The 18912-nt window shown below is 46.8% G+C and overlaps 1 long non-coding RNA gene across 1 annotated transcript in view; it reads right to left on the reverse strand.

Moving 5' to 3' along the window:
• LOC141578011 (uncharacterized) overlaps nt 1-4358 on the reverse strand; it is a 65479-nt gene extending 61121 nt beyond the window's left edge. Inside the window, exon 1 of the long non-coding RNA XR_012507862.1 lies at nt 4140-4358. This is a non-coding gene — a long non-coding RNA (uncharacterized LOC141578011). The remainder of the gene's footprint in view (nt 1-4139) is intronic.
• Between the last annotated feature and the right edge of the window lie 14554 nt (nt 4359-18912).

Here is an 18912-nt window from a genome sequence, read left to right on the forward strand (position 1 = left end):
GCAGATGCCTAGAAAGGCTGGAAAAGCCCAACTACCAAAACAGCTCAAAAGTTGAAGCAGACTCCTGCACCTCCCAGGGCGGAAGGCGGAGGGTGGAGGGGGCATTGCCAACCACACTGTCCTCCCCCAGGACGTGGCATGTGGGGAAGCAGGCAGGAGTGGGTAGCTGGGACTCAGAGGTGGAGAGGTGATGAAAGCAGGAGTGGAACTGCTCTGGTCCTAGAACAACAGAGCTGTAAAAAGCTCGGCTTCAGTTCAACCCGCTTCCTCTCCCACTTCCCCTCCCACCTAAGTGACAAACAGAGCACAGTCAGGCACTTTCTGCCCATGACGGTGACTACTAGCAGGAAAGGGACCAGGATAAAAGCATGTCCTACAAAAGATCAGTCTGATTTTAAAGACTGTGTTATAATCAATGAACAGCAGTGTCAGAGAGGGACACTTGTGAGGTGCTCAAATAGGGAGGAAGAGGCTGAGGATCCATTTCCAGCACTTCCATGTCTTTTATCACTCCTATTTCTGACCTTTCCTTTGCCACGTTTTGTAGCACTGCCATCACTGGCAGGTAAAGGGGCAGCAATGAGACTTGGCCGTTTGGCTGATGGGGCTACATTTCCCAGCACTGGAATGAAAAGGCACTGGAAGAGGAGCAGCTGGAAGATGTGAACCGCGGTCCTGGCCTGTGCCAAACACTAACCAGGTGACCCTGGTTTAGGCTGTTAGTCTCTCTGGGCTTCCAGCTGTTTACTTATAAAAGAAGGTTTTGTCATTGCACAAATATATCCAATATGAAATGTAACGTGAAAGTCAAACATAATGACAACTCACCTGCTTGCCTCAGGGAACAGTAAAAGCACTGAACACTATGTGAATGTAAACACAGAGTTAAGAAAACTGTTGAGGTAAAGCGCTAAACTGAACATGGAGATAAAGTTTTATGGATTTTCTTGGCTTTCTTTTTTAATTGCAACACTGAATTAATAGTTATTAGCTATACTCCAAACCACCACCCCTGCGAATAAAGTAGGTTAGCACTGCCTGGATGCCTGCTATTGCCCGATGCTAAGCAGGGTGAAGGTATAAAGGAGGCTGAACAAGGGAGTCTTCTCCAGTTACCAGCTAAGTGAGGAGACACATTGGAAACCAACCGGCAATGGTACCAAGTCAGTACTCAAAGACTAGATTACAGGCTACCGATCATGAACAGTGCAGAAATACAAAGAGGAGCTAGAAGTATTTGGAGTAAATAGGGAAGAATCAATGAAGGGGATGGGGCTCCAACTAGTTCTCAGGGCAATTCTAAGCTGTTTTAACTGAGGACTGGATAGGAAAAGACTGGTGACTCCTGGATTTTAATAAGGCACAGGTTACCCTAGGAGGCTAAGTCACATAATGATTGGAACAAATAAGGTAAGGCCAAAGTGATTAAGGGTCGAGACTGCCTGGCTGAGATCTGGTTGTGGTAAGTCTTTGACTTGACTCTAGATGTTGGAGGGTCAAAACTGAAGGTTGACTGAAAGGAGGGGAGAGAATATCCAAGAATTCAGCAGAAGGAAAAATTCTTGTATCAGGGATGAACGCTCTTCATCAGAGTATCAGCAATCAGAATAGACATTTGAAACCAAAAACATACAGTTCCAGAAGCCAAGAATATGTGGAGGGTGGTGAGAGAAATATAAATCAAAGACCATTCCAAGCCTTTGGGTATTCAAGACTAGAAGAATGATTATGCCACTGAATAAATGGATACGCTGCAAGAAAAATGATTATGAAATCAGCTTTAGACATGTTGAATCTGACATATGAGCTAAGAGTAGGTGTTCTCTAAGAAGCTCAAAATTCAAAACTGAAGCACAGATCTAGATACAGGCTTAAGATGCAGATGGACAAGACATGATAAATCTCCTAAAAGAAAACATACGCAAAACATTATCTGACATAAATCTTAGCAACGTTCTCCTAGGGCAATCTACCCAGGCAATGGAAATAAGAGAAAAAAACAAAAGGACGTAATTAAACTCATAAATTTCTTCACAGCATAGGCAACCATAAGTAAAAAAAAAGGAAACAACAACCTACGAATGGGAGAAAATATTTGCAAATGATACGATTAACAAAAAAGCCTTAATTTTCAGAATATATAAACAGCTCATACAACTTAAAAACAAAAAAACAAACAACTCAATCCAAACATAGGCAGAAGACCTAAACAAGCATTTCTCCAATGAAGACACAAATGGCCAATAGGCACATGAAAAAATGCTCGATATCACTAACAAACAGAGAGATTCATATCAAAACTACAATGAGATATCAGCTCACACCAGTCAGAATGGCCATCGCTCAGAAGTTCATGAATGATAAATGCTAGAGAGGCTGTAGAGGGAAGGGTACCCTCTTACACTGCTGGTGGGAATCCAGTTTGGTGTAGTCATTATGGAAAGCATGGAAATCCCTCAAAAAACTAAAAGTATACTTACCCTATGACCCAGAAATCCCACATCTGGGTATATAACTGGAAAGAACTCCAATGTGAAAAGATACCTGCACCCCAGTGTTCATAGCATCACTGTATACAGTAGCCGAGACATGGAGGCAAGCTAAATGTAGCAACAGATGACTGGATAAAGAAGTTGTGGCATATTTATAGACTGGAATATTACTCTACCATGAATAGGACAAAATAAAACCATTTGCAGCAACATGGGTGGAGCTAGAGATCGTCATTCTAAGTGAAAGCAGCCAGAAACAGAAAAATACCAAATTATATCACTCATATGTGCAATCTAAAAAAATAGAGAAAAAGACACTGTGAACTCATCTACAAAACAGAAACAGACTTGCAGACTTAGTCAACAATCTTAAGGTTACCAGGGAAAGGGGATGGCAAGGGATATATTTGGGAGTTTGAGATTTACAAATGTTAGCCACTATATATAAAAATAGATTTTAAATAAAGTTTCTTCTGTATAGCAGAGAAACCTATGTTCATTATCCAGCAATAACCTATAATGAAAAAGCCTATACAGCCACCAACTGAGGAAGCAAGAGAAGAAAGGAGAGTTAGTTATGCTGGGCTAGAGCCCACTTCCAAAATCATTGTCAGCCACTGAGTCTGCCCCGAGGGCACTGAGCACTCCTCCCAGGGACAGACTGACATGACATGCGTCCTGTGAACCTGGGGCAGCAGAGGCCGTCCACAGATCTGGCCCTGGGGGAGATGGGAGCAAGTCCACCTGATCCCCATGGGGCAGCACCCCTCCCCGCAGACCCCGCCTCCTGACTGCACCGCTCCTGCCTCTCAGGAACCCACTGACTTGAAAACAAGTGATCCACGAACCTGGGGCAGCGGCAGGGAGATGGGCAGCGACCTGGCAGGCTGGTCGACTTGCCCCCTTCTCTCCCACGGCCTGTCCAGGGCTCGGCTTTTGCTGCTCCAGGCACGGTCCGCAGGTCAGCCTGCTTCTGGAAGGAGGGCGCGGTGTGGTCGAAGGCAGTGGCGGGATATGGGGTCTGCCCATGAGAGCCCGTGGATTGGCTTCAAACTCCCCAGCGCATGGCCTGAGATTGGCCTCTGCTGCCCCAGATTCGTGGAACTCAGGTTAGAGGCCAGCCTGCTCCTGGAAGGCAGGTGCTGTGCTGTCAGGGAATGGCGGCGGCTGCGATGGCGGGACTGGGGCTGCCCTGTGAAAGCGCGGGGTTTGCGACCATTTCCCGCTGTTGCTGCAGCCATCCCAGCACACTGATCACACTGCGCCCACCTCCCAGGGGCAGCCTGACCTGTAACCTGAGTCACAAGAACCTGGGGATTTAGAGGCCGCCCCCAAGATCAGGCCGCGGGGAAGATGGGAGCAAATCCAGGGGCTCTCATGGGGCAGCCCCCATTGCATCCGAGGCCTCGCGACCGCACCGCACCCGCCTCCCGGGAGCAGGTCATGGTCTGAGGGCCAGTCAGAGATGCTTCGGAGCCGTCTGGTGCCCTCCCACCTCCCGGGGCAGTACCTGCTCTCCTAAACCCGGGTATAAGCGGCGGCAAAAACGCGGGGTTCAGGAACTACTAATAGCGGGGTTACCACTAACCACAGAGGCGGCTGGGAACCGCCTCAGGGTCCTAACCGGACGCGCGGCCGTGACCTCACCTCCGCACCCCTCCCTGTGCGCCTCCTCAGTCGCACAGCCCAGGCGTCACCCGCCGGCTTCGAGCAGCACGCCCCCACCAGCGCCCCCTTAACTGCCCGGGAGCAGCAGCCAAACCAAGGGCAAGCGGCGGCCCAGACCCCAGGCCGTGTTCCTCTTCCAGGAGCTGGTCCAGGAGCAACCGGCTGCCGCCAGCTTCCACTCGTTCTGGGCGGGTTCCGGCGTCCGCGCATCTGTCCGTCAGCGCGTGCGCGCCCCTCCTCCTCCTCCCTCCTGCAGCGCAAACTGCTCGGGTGGGTCTCCTGCTTTACCAGACCTGGCCACTGGGGCCGGGAGGAGCCAGGTGGTGCCCCTCCTTCTCGTCCCGCCGGGTCTCCATCCCCAGAGCCTTCACCCCGCCACCGACTGGGTCCTGGCACTGAACTAGAACCACGACTGCCCTGGGCCAGGCCACACCCCACCAGCCCCACTTCCCCTGCTCACCTTCCCCTCCCTGTTACTACCCTCCCACCCCTGGCCAGGCCCAGTCTCCCACCAGACCTTAAAGACAGGGCTTCTTCTCCTCACACCGAGGCCTGTGCCCTGACACTCCGTCCTGCTTGGTCCTAACCTATGGCCCCTACACACTCATGCCTCACCAAAGGACCCCCAAAATCCTGAAACTATACTCCTCACCTCTCAGCCAGATCAGTTCCAATCTGAGCGGCCCCACACTCCTCAATCTATACCCCCTCACCATGGGATCCCCTTCACTCTGAGTGCACCCCTACCCTAAGCTCACTCCCTCACCCCTAACCCTGTGGTTGGGGTGGGGAAATCTGAGCTCCAGTAATGATGACTACTGCCACCAGCGGGGGATCCAGCCTAGTGTGCAACTTCATAGTTAGTGTCTGAGGCTACAGGGCGAGGCAGGCTGGGCTGAAAGAGGTTCCAATTCCCGTCCTGGCACCCTGATCCCCGCACCCTGTGTCTCATCTGACCCGATGGGTCAGGGTGATCCCAGGCTGCCAGCCAATGGCCTGTGGGCCTTGGGTGGTTGATGGTCCTGATGGTGATCTGGACCCCTAGGGCGGAGGCACTAGGCACGCGGACCTTTGGGGTGGGGGAGTTCAGAGGGTGCACTTGAGCCCAGGGGTAGACAGCAGATGGTGGGCTGTGTGCATGGGGCTGTGTGCGTGGCCTGGCCTCAGCCCAGGTGGGTGCAGGTATCTTGTTCATTCACACCAGGCCAGAGGGAAGAGGGACGGGAGCTTTCAAAGCATCAATTTTAGGAAGCCAAGGCTGGAGAGAATAGTAGGAATGTGCACTGTCCAGGCCACCATGGATCCCGCCGTGACGCTGGTCCCTTGCATCAGGGGAGACTGGCAGTTAACTGGCCAATGAGACATCCCCTGCTGTGGTATAGTTTACAGGCAATTGAAGGGATTTTGACAGGTAATTTTAATCCAATAATTGTCACTTTCTCTGCGGGAGATCAGGTCCAAAGTCATGGTGAATCTGGCAGGGACCCTGCCTGAACTGCAGCCTGGGACTGTAGAGGACCCACCCAGGAGTCATCCTCTTAGCTCTCACCCAAAGGCACTGTAATAGAGAAGAACAAATCTGACTCCATATTGGATCTTTTCCTTTCCTTTAACCCTCTGCCGTGTTTTCTAGGCTTAGTCTTGCTAGCTCTGCAACTTTTGTAAAATAATGTTACCTTTAGGCTGAAATAAACAGAAGATCCTATTCTCAAAACTCTGACCTTTAAGGATATTAACACTTTTGCACTCTTATAAAGATAACAAGTTGCAGAATAGAAAAATTTGTTTTGTTGCAGGTGTTACAGGAACACGGTGATCTGATTCACGTGGACAGCTGCAAAGGATTCAAAGGACAAAGAAATCCGACACCAAGAAGTTTGCAACAACCAACCACAGCCCCTCCCCTATTTACTAGAAAAGGAGCCTGAAGTCTGACTTGGGGAAGATGGTTCTCCAAGATATTAGTCTGCCATTATCTTGGTCTGCAGCTGTCAACATAGACCAGGTCATAGGGCCTCTGTAAAACCTCTAACAAAGCAAAAGTTATTTTCTATTCTGCAACTTGCTGTCTTTATATAAGTGCAAAAGTGTTAATATCCTTAAAGACCAAAGACTTGAAAATAGGCTTTCCTGTATATTTCAGGCTAAAGGCAACACTGTTTTACAAAAGGTGCAGAGCTAGTAAGATTAAGCCTAGAAAATAGGGCACAGGGTTAAAGCCAAAAGGACAGATCTTCTATGGAGTCAGATATTTTTCTTTTCTATTATAGTATATTCTATTTTTGTTTTAAGTTTACAAGAATAAAGTTTAGCCTTTTCCCATTTTAAATTGTGCAATTTTAAGGAGCATTAAGTGCATTAAAAATGTTGTGAGACCAACACCACTGGTTTAGACAATTGCCTTCCTCAAACTAAAAGCTTGTATACAAAGCGCACCCCACATCCTACCACCCCCAGCCAATGAGAAGCACTAATCCCCTTTCTCTCTCTGTCTTAACCTATCCTGGATGTTCCCTATCAATGAAATCATATAAAAGGTGGCTTTTTTTTCTCGCTGCCCTCATATCTTAAGTAGGGACGGGTGAATTTTTTGTTTGTTTGTTTTCACGTGAATTAGCATTTTTGTATTTTGAGAGGGAAATCCAGATGGATTAAAGATGAGACGTACCAAATGAAGCCCTTTTGGTAACTCTGTGCATAATCTCGTGGTAGGCACTGCTGTTCTAAGTGTGAAACCAGAGCCAGAAGGGAGATGCTTAGCTCTTCTTGTGGCAAAATAAAACCAAACTAAAGCAGAAAACAAAGGCCAAGAAAGACAGCTGGAAAGAAAAACCACAGCCTGGAAAAAGCTTTCCTCATGACCCAAGGTCGGAGAAAAGCTTCACATCGCTGTGGTGCAAAAACATCTTGAAGCCCAGTGTTCTGAAAAGAAACAAAACACACACAGGCAGTTCCAACGAGAGGCAGTGCAGGTGGCCAGTGTGTGCTAGAGATGCTCGACCTGTAAGGTGAGGACATAGGCAGATGGACAGACTGCAGAGATAACATTGGCCACCATCACACTGGCAGGTCTTTAGCCCGGTGACAACCAGCCCTGGTGACAACGTGAGCAGGCAGAGGCCCCAGGAGGTCCCCTGGAGGGAAGAGCAAATGGACGCTCCTCTCCAGCAGAACAAGGTACAGGATACATCAAAGTGCCACAGGAACATCACTTCCCTAGCAGTGCTGGTCCTTAGAGAAGATTCCATCAAAGTGCTTGCACAATTTTCAAAGATAATTTTTCTTTAGTAACATGAATTCAAAATAATCAATATGTCATCAAGGGATTTTCAGAAGTGACCTGCCCTGGGCCCGAACAATACACACACATAAATACACACATATACACATAAATATATACACACATACATACCGGAAAAGAGACAGACAGACTGAAACACAGAGAAGCAAGGGAGACAGAGAAACAGAGAGAAAAGACAGAGAGAGAGGCACTGAGAGACAGAGACAGAGAGAAGGAAAACTGGAGCTGGGAAGGAGTGGAACTCACGCACATTTTCACAAGTCAGTCTGCATGTCAGAACCTGGTCTCAAAGTCCATCCATCCTCCAGGGGAGGGTGTGGGGATCCCAAAAGGGCGTGGGAACTGAAGGCAAAAAGTATGAAGACATTGTGGGGCAGTCCACCACAGAGGCCGAGATCAGAATCTGGGCCTGTATGTCAACATGACAGAAAGACCTAGGAGGTTGTTTGCCAGAGCTGACGACGTCAGAGTTGTATTTAAATTTAGTCGCACGACTGGGAGCTGGGAAGCAAGCAATAAGGAAAGTGACTTTCTCCAGACCTCAGGGCAGACCCAGGCCTGTGTGGCATCTTCTCTGCACTCCGCCATCCCTCTGTGGGGTCATTCCTTTGCTAAGTCTGTGCACGAGCTCCCTGTGATGCCAGCCCGTGTGGGTGACAGATGCAGTAGGTGTTTCTAGGTCTAGAGACAGGATGGCTTCTCTAGGAAGCAGGGGCCAGAATGGTCCCCACTGTGCTGACGGGAGATTGGGGAGACCCTGAGAGGCACGTGGCTTTTCCATGGTGATAGAACTGTTGAGTTGGGGGAGCCATGTCTGAACCCAGCTGTATCTTCAGAGCTGCAGCACTGGCTGCATCCACGCCTCCCCAGGGCTATGAGGGGGGCTGAGTTGGTGTCACTGTGTGTGGACATGGCATGGAGTGAGAAATGATAGATCGGCAGCCCAGAAAGGTCCTTGGGGAGCTATGTGTCAGGAGGAAGATTGGGTAAGTGGACCTCAGGAAGTGATCTCATTTTCCCAGCAATAGAGCCCAACAGAACTTGGAACTAAAGTCACCAGGCACCCACTCTGTAGAGAAGTTCCTACTCAGCTCACTTGATTGGAGACAGAGTCACGTTCTGCTGCATCCCAATATCCCGAGGCCACAGACCCCGGAAAGCCCGCAGCGAGGGGCTTAACCAACGCTGCCAGCGCTGGGTCATGTCTCACCCAAGGCGCCTCTGGACTTTTGGCCAGAGAGACCCAAAGGTAACACAGGGAGGCCCAGGGCAGGCCCGCCCAGGCCAGGCCACCAGTCTGATCCCACCCAGGTATCCCGACGGCCCCGTCCTGGCTGGTGGAGGTGGAGCAGTCAATTTGGGGATGGGTTTCTGCCCAAAGCAAGAGCAGTTCAGAGGCCTGGTGGGCCGGTCACATCCACAGCCCAGGGCAAAGCTGGCTGGCTGGGATGTGGAGAGCCAGGGAAGGGTCCTGCTGCCCAATGTGGAGCCCATGCATTCTGGGTATGTCTTTTCCCTCCCGGGTGTCTGAGCTGAACAAGGTCTCGGTCTGATTTGTCAGCAGAGGGTCGAGTGGACAGAAGCAGGAGTGTTCCTGGCCGGGCAGGGCTCTGAGGATTCCAGGCCGGGTCAGCTGCTGGTCACTGTCATTGCAGAGCTAGATACCACATATTGAACAGCAGCTGATGAATAAGAAAACCAACGCCCCCTCCCCCAAGTGAAGGGCTGATGTGCCGCTCTTCTGAGGGCCAGCGCAGGATCCAGGTGGGTCCGGATATGGCAGGGTCCCCTCCACCGTGGCCCACAAATCAGTGGGGCACGCCTCTGACCCAGAGATCACCCAGGGCTCTCCCCTGGTACCTGCCTGTGGATGACGGGTTGCTCAGCACACCCTGCTCTGACATGGAGCACAGTGCCCACCTCGCTGCAAGTCAGGTGGAGGACCAGGAGCCCCCAAAACAGAGCCCGAAGTTCAGGAAGGCAGGGCTGATGCGTGTGTGTAGGTGAGGGAGGGGCGAGGGCTGGGCCACACAAGGAGGTGTACCCAGAAGCTACTGTTGGGACCAGAGAAAAGAATGGCCTCAGACCACCTGTCTGGAAAAATTCAGTCACAGAACACATCCTGTGGGCACTTTCTGGGTGGGAGCTGTCTGGAAAGCTCTGGGAAGTTTTCTGTCCTTGAAGAGGCACATGGAAAGGGAGGCAGGTGGGTAAATTTTTCCTCTCACACAGCATGAGCTCTTCCACAAGACTTAAATCTCTCTCCACATCCAATAGTTACAGAGGAGGCAGGGGCAGGGGAAGATGTCAGAGACCAAAAAAGGATGATCTGGATCCAGCAGGAGACCGCGAGTTCCCTCCTGCCGCTCCTGCAACTCCTCCTGAACCTGCATCTGCAGCTGGACTGCTGGACAATGGAGAAACAGTTCAGGCATCACCACCAACTGGGGTAGAGCCCCCTCTGCACCCACCCACACCTTCTTCTCCAAAATGTTCTCCAAATTCCCACTATCATTCCCCTCCCCCTCCCAAACTTGACTTCCCTTCCTCTGGAGATGTTTTTGTTTGGTTTTCTTTAGTTTCCTTTGTTTGTTTCACTTCATTTATGGCAAGGTTTATTTTTCTTTTTGGAGTTTCATTAATAAAATATAGACTTTTCCCCTTTTAAATTGTGCAACTGAGGAGCATTAGAGGCATTCACAATGTTGTGCGACCATCACTACCATCTAGTTTCATACTATTTCTTTCCTCAAAGTGAAACCTTGGATCCAGAGCGCGCACTCCCCTCCATCCTCACCCAGCTCCTGACAACACCAAGTCCTCTTTCTCTCTGAGTGTCTTTAACTCTCCTTGGTGTTCCCTGTCAATGAAACTTTAAAAAAGTTTTCTTTTGTCCCTGCCCACTTGTTTTTAGCTGGGGCTGGGGATTTTTTTTTGTTTTCACTTGAAACAGCATTTTTATCATTTTAAGGGGATATCCAGGGGGATTAAAGATGTGATGTACAAAATGAAGCCCTTTTAGTAACTCTGTGCATAATCTCAGGGTAGACACTGCTGTTCCCCCTGTGACACCACAGCCAGAAGACATAAGGGAGATGCTTAGCTCTTCCTGTGGCAAAAACAAAACCAATCAAAAAAATTAGCAAAAGCCCAGAAAAACTGCTTGAAAGTGAGACCACAACCTGAAAAAAGCATTCCTCATAACCCAAGGTTGGAGAAAGGATTCCCATCCCTGTAGTCCAAAATCCTTTCGAAACGCAGTGTTCTAAACAGAAACAGAACAGACATGGGCAGTTCCAATGAGAGGCAATGCAGGTGGCCAGTGTGTGTTAGAGATGCTTGACCTCTCAGGTGAGAACACAGGCAGAAGGAAACTGCAGAGAGAGCACCGGTCACCATCACACTGGCGGGTCTTTAGTCAGGTGACAACCAGCCCTGGTGACAATGTAAGCAGGCAGAGGCTCCAGCAGATCCCCTGGAGGGAAGAGAGAAGGGACACTCCTCTTCAGGAGAACGGGGTGCAGGACGCATCAAAGGGCCACAGATGCAGCTCTTCCCCAGAAGTTCTGATCCTTACAGTTCATCCCACTAAAATCCTTACACACCTATTCAAAGATGCCTTTTCAAGGGTGATCATCACAGCACTGGTTGAAACAGTCTGAATTAAAGCAATACTAATGTTGATGAAGAGTGTATGGGGTCCATTTTTTCTGGTTCATGTGGATGAATGAATGCTGTGCAGTTGGAAAAGTGGGTGTCTGGTCTCAACCCAATGTCAAGGGAGGCCTCAGGGTGGAAGTATGCAGACCCACTGTCTGCACCCAGGGTCCCATCTGCATGACCACATATGTGTGAAATCAGTATAGATGTAAACTGATCTGATTGTGAGTGTGCGAGAGACAGAGATGGAGAAAGACATACTGAGAGACACAGAGACTGAGACATAAGAACCAAATCATTCATGATAGTCACCTCTGTGGGTGGGAATTACAAATCTCTTCTCTTTTAGGCAATATTTCAATTTTTTGTACTGTGTCTATATTATTCTACTAATTCTAAAAGGATTAAAATCCTATCTTAATGTGACCCATTCATTACTCATCTAGTAATTAAAGTACATTAATCCTATTTTAAAAGAATTTAAAGTCTTCTCAGGACGCAGTTCCATGTCAGCTCCGTGGCAGCAGAGGTTCTCCAGGAGGTCGTGTCTCTTCTGAATCAGCATCCAAAGAGGTGAGGAAGAAGTACCAGACTTGGACACTTAAGACTACAATAGATTAGAGATTCTGTTGAGAGAAACTAAGACCTATATTCACAGAGAATAATCCCATATTTATGGAGCAGAAGGCTTCATTCTACTTAGATGACAATAGTCCACGAATAGATCTAAGGATTCAAAGAATGCCTACCCAAATCCCAGGTGGTGTTTTGCAGGAATTGACAATCAATCTAAAATTCATGTGGTAAATCCAGGGGCTCAGAATACATGAGTGAATGTTGAAAAAGAAAACAAAGTTCGAGGAATGGAAAGTCAGATGGAACCCATGGTTAATACAAAAGCACTTTAAGCTGAAGACACCTGAGATTCAATAGATGTAGAAGAAAACCTGTCATGGAAGCCAATTCTCTCCTCTCCCTTTGCCCTATTAAGTTAGGTTGATAAAAAAGCCTTTAACTTTCACCATTTAACATGGTACTTACTTTTCTGGTTGGCTCCTGCTTGTGTATAAATAAACCGTTTGTCTCGTTCATCTCCTCCTTACTTCTGTGTGCCCTTTGGGAGGGACTCTGGATGATGGGGACCTGCTCTTTTCTCACCTTCTTTAGTGACATCTTTTGTCCATGGTGAAGTGCTTAAAACAAAAAGGCTCATTGGTTTTGGGTCAGATTTGGAACATGTAAACCTTTGGAGAACCCCTGGAGGTACAAGGGGGTTCAATACTGCTGGGAGAATTTACTTGTTCAAATACCTAACAAGATACAATTTGCATAGTTGTTTGTTTTTTTTTTTTTAAGATTCTTACCCTAAAACAAATACCCTATCTAAACCTCTTGGATGATCAAATAGAAAGAAAAAAGAGAATCATGTCTGGCCTAAGAACTCTTCCTTAATAAAATGGAAGGACAGAATCAGATTCAGAGCAAAAAGTAAAATCCATTTATACCATCAACCCTCCCACTCTTTTGTACACTGTCTTCATGTAATCTGCCAGATGGCGCCCTGGAGAAGGCCCTTTTCCCGGAACTCGTGCTCATTTTCAGAGCTCTGCCAAGCATGAGGTTGGTCCCCAGGGCCTGAGAGGGGCTACTTGTGAAATCTTCTCTGCTGAGACCCACCAGACTGAAGGGAACTGTGTGCTCTGAGGGAGAGAGAGCACACCAAGCCTCTGTGGAGGCATCTCTGACATCATTCCAAAGGCACACAGCTCTAACTGTGGGCATGGGAATTTTTGAGTGGCATCTTAGTTGGAAATCTCCTCCTGGATAGAAAGAAGCAGATTCAAGATGTTGCAATTGGATGGGCAGGTCGGCCTCTCGAATTTGTCGATGAGAAGGACACGCAATTCACTGCAGAATTAGGAACACCTATCCCTGCTCTGCTGACTTCATCTACAGAGAAACAGAAACGCGGCTCTAGGGGGAATTAAACACCCACCAACCCTTCTTACCGATGTCAACGTCCCCACTTTATTCTCCTTTCAGGTCTCTGCACAAAAACTGTGGCTCAGCCCCAAATATCACATAACCATCACCCTGAACCACTCTGTGTCTGTGTCCAACTCGAGCATTAAGGCCTGTTACCATTACTGTCAAATCGTGTCCCCCTTTCAGCCCGTCTCCCGCCATCATCCCAGCCCAACCTCGGTGTCTCTCTCCAGGTCAGCAGCACTCTTCCCATTGGCTTCCCATCAGCTTACCTTGCCCTGCTTCCATTGCTTATTCCACAAATATTACCCACAACGGTCTTATTAAATTATGAATCGGATCAAGCTGTTCTGCTTTTCAAAATAATCTCGTAATTTTCCATTGTATTCAGAAGGATATCCAGAGTCCCTACCAAGGCCCTGTGTGATCCGGTCCCTCACCCGTCTCTGCAGCCTCAGTTCTCACCGTTCTGCTCCAGCCCATCTTCAACGCCCAGATGGTCCCCACCAGGACAGCTGTGTTTGTAACTCCAAGTCTCGTACTTACACTTCTCCCGGCCTGGGAGGCTTTTCTTGTCTGTTACCTATGTGGCTTATTCTTTTGCTTCATTCAGGACTTTGTTCAAATTATTTTACCCTCAGAGAGGACTTACCTGACCACATTATTTAAAATAGCACGCACATATTTCCTATTCAATCATTTTCTCTCCTAATATGCTTTATGTTTCTTTCTGGCAATTATTAGAACCTGGCAGTACGTCATATATTAATTTGCTTAGTGGTTTATTGTCTGTCATTCTTACTAGACCTATATTCATGGAACCACAAATAACTTTTAACCAGTAACTTTCAAAACGCCTTTAAATGAATTCTTTTATAAGATGAGAATTTCAGATGCTTCCACGGGTTGCTTAGGGGAAAAAAGAGAAATGATTCAGGTTGAACTAGGTTATTAAGGACCTGGGAGTTGGTTATTTATTTTATACATAGTAGTGTGTATCTGTTAATCCCAAACTCCTAATCTAGCAAAAGACCGAGCTGACTACTATTTTTAAAAGACATTTTTTTCTTTTTAAACTTGGGTTCTTTGAGATCTCTTTTCTTATTTGTTATTTTTCTTTTATTGTAAAGACTTTTTCTTATTATATTTTTACATTGAGGTACTGCGAATTGAACCCAGCATTTACTCTACCCCTTCAACTATACCATCCCCTCCAAAGACAATTATTTTTATACTTTGACAATACCATATTGAATTAAGATTTTTTGTTCCATTTTCCCTTCATAGAGTTTATAACTGAGGGAGAGAGTCAGAGGAAGCCCTGGGCCATCCTTTCCTTCTCAGCGGGTCACTACACAGCAGAGGAGCTTGGCTGTTTCCAGGCCCAGCTCACCTTTCTGCTCTGAGGGCCTACTCAGGCCACTTCTCTAAACAGCGGCATGTTAGAAGCAGCAGAAAGCCAACTAGCGAGCAACAATGACAAAACTGACCCACCTGCAGTTGGACATCATCTGATCTGAAATGACCCTCTTAAAGCTCTTCTTCCTATTAGTGGATGGTTTTCAAAAATATTCCCAAGGAAATGAATCTCACTCTATTTTTCTGGATTTCTTGGGACTTCTATGACTTTAACTGCAGGCTTGATTTTCTGCAGAACATCTGTAGGGAAGCCAGGCAGAACATGTGAACAGACCCTGAAGGTCACGGCTGAGGGCTCCGGTCAAAACATCCTTGTTGTGCAGAGCGTACGTTCATGGGATCATTTTCATGACTGCTGTAATTAGTTCTCATCCAAGTGTCCCACCTAAAATGTTTCTAGAGAGAAGGTGGTCTGACGCAGGTGAGCAGTGGGGATGTGGGATGCAGATGGCAGACAGACTGGAAGGAGAGAAGTGAAATGTTTCTTCAGGCTTCAGTTTGGAAGATTTCTGATTTTTATATGGACATTAAAGTTGGTCAGGCTGAAGCACCGTTTGTTCTAAGACGGGGTGATGTACACGTATCCCTACAACTTCTAAAAAAAATGTTGAAGCTGGACGTGACAGCCTAGGGGACAGACAGCTTAGAGTGACACCTCCGTTCCAGGCTGCCTATGATCTTGGGCTCACAAAGAGGAGAAGTATACACATATTTTTCCTGTGTAGTTCTATGTGAAATTATTTTGACCCTTGCCGGATGGTGTAAGATCAGACATCATGTAGTCTTTCTTACATCGCAAAGACGACAATTCTTGATGAGTCAGCAGACTATTTCCGATGGCCCGGGGTCTGTGCCAGACATTAGCTGTCTAGACAAATACCAAACAGCCCCCATCCCTCAAGGAGATCACAGTGTGTCATGGAAGAGACATATTTAAATAGGTTTTCAAAACAATGTGTTAAGATTCACTTGGCATCATGTTTACTGTATGTTCAGAGGGGCTTTTGCACTGCCTGGGGCAGGGTTCTAGAAGGTAGGGAAGGTGTCAGAGAGGAAATGCTTTCTGCACTGACATCTGAAGGATTCCAGCAAATCTGTAGACCAGGAGAGTGCATGGTGGGGACGGGATTCTCAGCAGCTTACGTGTCTCGTGCAGAGGTCTGGTCGTGTCTAACAGCACTTTGCAATTAGGGAAGGAAGGTCAGTGAGGCTAGAGGCTGTGAGGAACTAACGGAAGCTGAGGCTGTAAAAAAGCAGCAACTAGGTTATGAGAAGGTGTGACGTTAAATCAGAGAGCGGGGACTTCCTCACATACGCAGCGGGGAATTCTTTGGGGTTTTAAGGAGGAGAGTGACACAAATTTGTCATTAAAAGTGAGCAAAGTGGATTGTTCACTCTAAAGAACAGCACTGGGCAGACTAGCAAGGGGTGGGAATTAATGCAGTGGGGAGCGAGGAGCAGGGATTTAGTTGGGGGACATTAAGGAATAGAATTGTAGTACTGACGGGGGTGAGGGAGTGGAAAAGTAAAGGAAAACTCCCAGATGTTTGGCACGGAAAACAGAAGGGATAGTGATGCCGTTGTTTGAAAAAGTAAACCTAGGTCTGAGCGAGTGTAAATCCAAACATACAGTGCTTGAGATTTTTATGGGCTAATAAAATGGGAATGTCTAGTTGTCAATTATACGTATATTTCTGGGACTGAACTGAGATGCCCATGCTGGAAAAGATTTGACAGTTAATCAGTGGACAGAGAGCAGTTGAAGCCACGGGAATAAATGCCACCCACTGACAGTTTAACAAAGGAAAGGGAAGCAGGGCACTTCTGGTTCAGAAAATATGGCAGACCAGAAACTTGAAGACCCACTCACTAAAGACACATAAAAAAGTAGGACAAAATGCCGCCAATCTTTTCTTGTTTTTTTACAGGCACGTTTATTGTCGTATGATTCCTGTACAGTAAAATACACATATTTCACATGTTCTATTTGATGAATTTGATAAATGTCTACACCCAGAAAACCATCACCACGATCAAGATAGCTAACATTTCCGTCACTCCCCAAGACGGGCACTTTTTGAATCCCCATATTTATCCCTTCCCATCCCCTTCTCTCCCTGGGAACCGTAAGTTTGTTTCTCTATGTCTGTGGGTCTGTTTCTCTTTTGTAGTTAAATTCATTTGTGTCTTTTTTTAGATTCCACATATAAGTGAAATCATATGGCATTTTTCTCTTTTTCTGGCTTACTTCACTTAGAATGACTATCTCTACGTCCATCTATGTTACTGCAAATGACATTGTTTTGTTTTTTCATGGCTGAGTAGTATTCCATTGTATAAGTATACTACTACTGCTTTATCCAGTCAGCTGCTGATGGACATTTGTGTTGTTGCCATGTCCTGGCTATAATAAATAGTGATGCTGTGAGCATTGAGGTGCATGTGACTTTTTGAATTAGAGTTTTCTTCTGACATATGTCCAGGTGTGGGAAGGCTGGATCATGAGTTAAGTCCATTTTCAGTTTTTAAAGGAACATCCACACTGTGTTCTCTAGTAACAATGCAGCCCATTTTGTGAAAGCAGAGCCATTCTCAGAAAGTAACGTGTATTTCTAGGGGCCAGATATGAAACACAGTGAGTGTGGCCTGTTCAAAAATCAGAGGGCAGTCTGCCAGGGCTGGAGGAGAGTGACAAGGGAAGTGTGGTACAGGTAGGATTCAGACCACATGGGGACCTGACAGGCTGGGATAAGGAGCCTGGGCCTCCAGTCATTCCTTGGTAACCATGGGGCACTTGTTCCAGGACTCCCCCCAGACGTCAACATCCATGGATGTTGACACCTCTTGTATAAAATGACATAGGACTTGCATGGGACTCATGTACATCCTCCCATCTACTTTTTCAATATATATACAAACTTTTTTTATTGAGATATAGTCATTTTACAACATTGTATCAAATTCCAGCATACAGCAGAAGTTTTCAGTTATACATGAATATACACGTATATTTGTTGTCACTTTCTCTTTTGCTGTGTCCTCCTTTGTACTTTAAATTATCTCTAGGTTACTTCTGGTATCTAATAAAACATGAATGCTATGTAAGTAGTTGCCAGTGTATGGCAAATTCAAGTGTTGCTTTTTGAAACTTTGTGTTTTTTCCCGAGTATTTTCAATCCACAGTTAGTTGAATCTGCTGGATAGGGAGCCCCTAGATCCGGAGAACCCCCAAGCTCCTCCTTCCCACCTCCTAAATTTCCACTGCAAGCACTGAAGGGGTCCAAACATAGAAGAGCGCCATCTACCTGCTGGAAACCCTGAGGAATTCCGTCAGCTTATGTAGCGCAGGAGAGAAGGCTTAGGGCCAACTAGTGGGAAAGGAGGGCCTGCCTGGAGAGGAAGGAGGAAGGACCGCAGTGGAAGCCATCTCGTACTCTTACTGGAACTAGCTGATAGCAGTGAGGGACGCCGAGGAACTGGGGACACGGTGCATGGGGGGCGATCCTGGCCGCCAGGTCCAGGGTTCACATAGCTGGGACCCAGTTTGCAAGATCAAAATAACAAGGAGGGAGAGGGGCTGCCTCAGCCCCGGGATCCTGACAACGGCCACAGCGCCTTGACCCCAGCTAATGAGGCTCCCCTAGTAAGCCAGAAAAAGGAAACTCTGTGCCAAGATATTGCAGATTCCACTGCAGCCACACGGATAACTAGATCTCTAAGCTGACGAAATGTAACCACCAGAAACAGGAATCTTTCCTTTTCTCTTCCTTTGGACCTTTGGACAGGGAGTCACACATCTTTAACTGGAACCACCTTTAAACAGATAGAGAGCTCACTTTTTCAGGAATAAGCATGGAGAAAAAGAGTGGGGTGATGGTTTAAGGCGGAAGTCAAAGTGGAAGCCCATGTGATAAATGGTAAAAACATGCTTCTCAATGAATTCGAGTTATGGCAAAAAGAAGGAGGAAGGTTAAGGAAATCTCTATTAATATCCATTCAGCATACAAGACTAGCCAGCCATAAAAAGACAGCACCTTAAATTAAGAATTTTTTTTTTTTTTTTTTTTTTGGTGATGAAAGACAATGCCTTAATTTAAAATAAGGTTTGGGCTATGAACAACACACTGAGAGTTGTTGATGAGGAGAACATAAATCTGCATATAGATATGAAAGTTTTCCAAGTCAACCGCTTGAAAAAAATTAGTCAATCTTGTGTCCAGTTGATTGGGAAATCCCGATAAGTAAATAACTCAAAAGTGGGAAACACATGGAATTAAATAGTGTTAGTGAGCAATGAAATCCAAGATGTTTATACCTATATTTTCTTTGTTAATGTAACAAACTTAAAGCAACTGTCTAAAAAGTAACTGGAGCACACAAACACAC

Source organism: Camelus bactrianus, chromosome 6 (genome assembly GCF_048773025.1).
Source record: "Camelus bactrianus isolate YW-2024 breed Bactrian camel chromosome 6, ASM4877302v1, whole genome shotgun sequence".
Lineage (NCBI taxonomy): Eukaryota > Metazoa > Chordata > Mammalia > Artiodactyla > Camelidae > Camelus > Camelus bactrianus.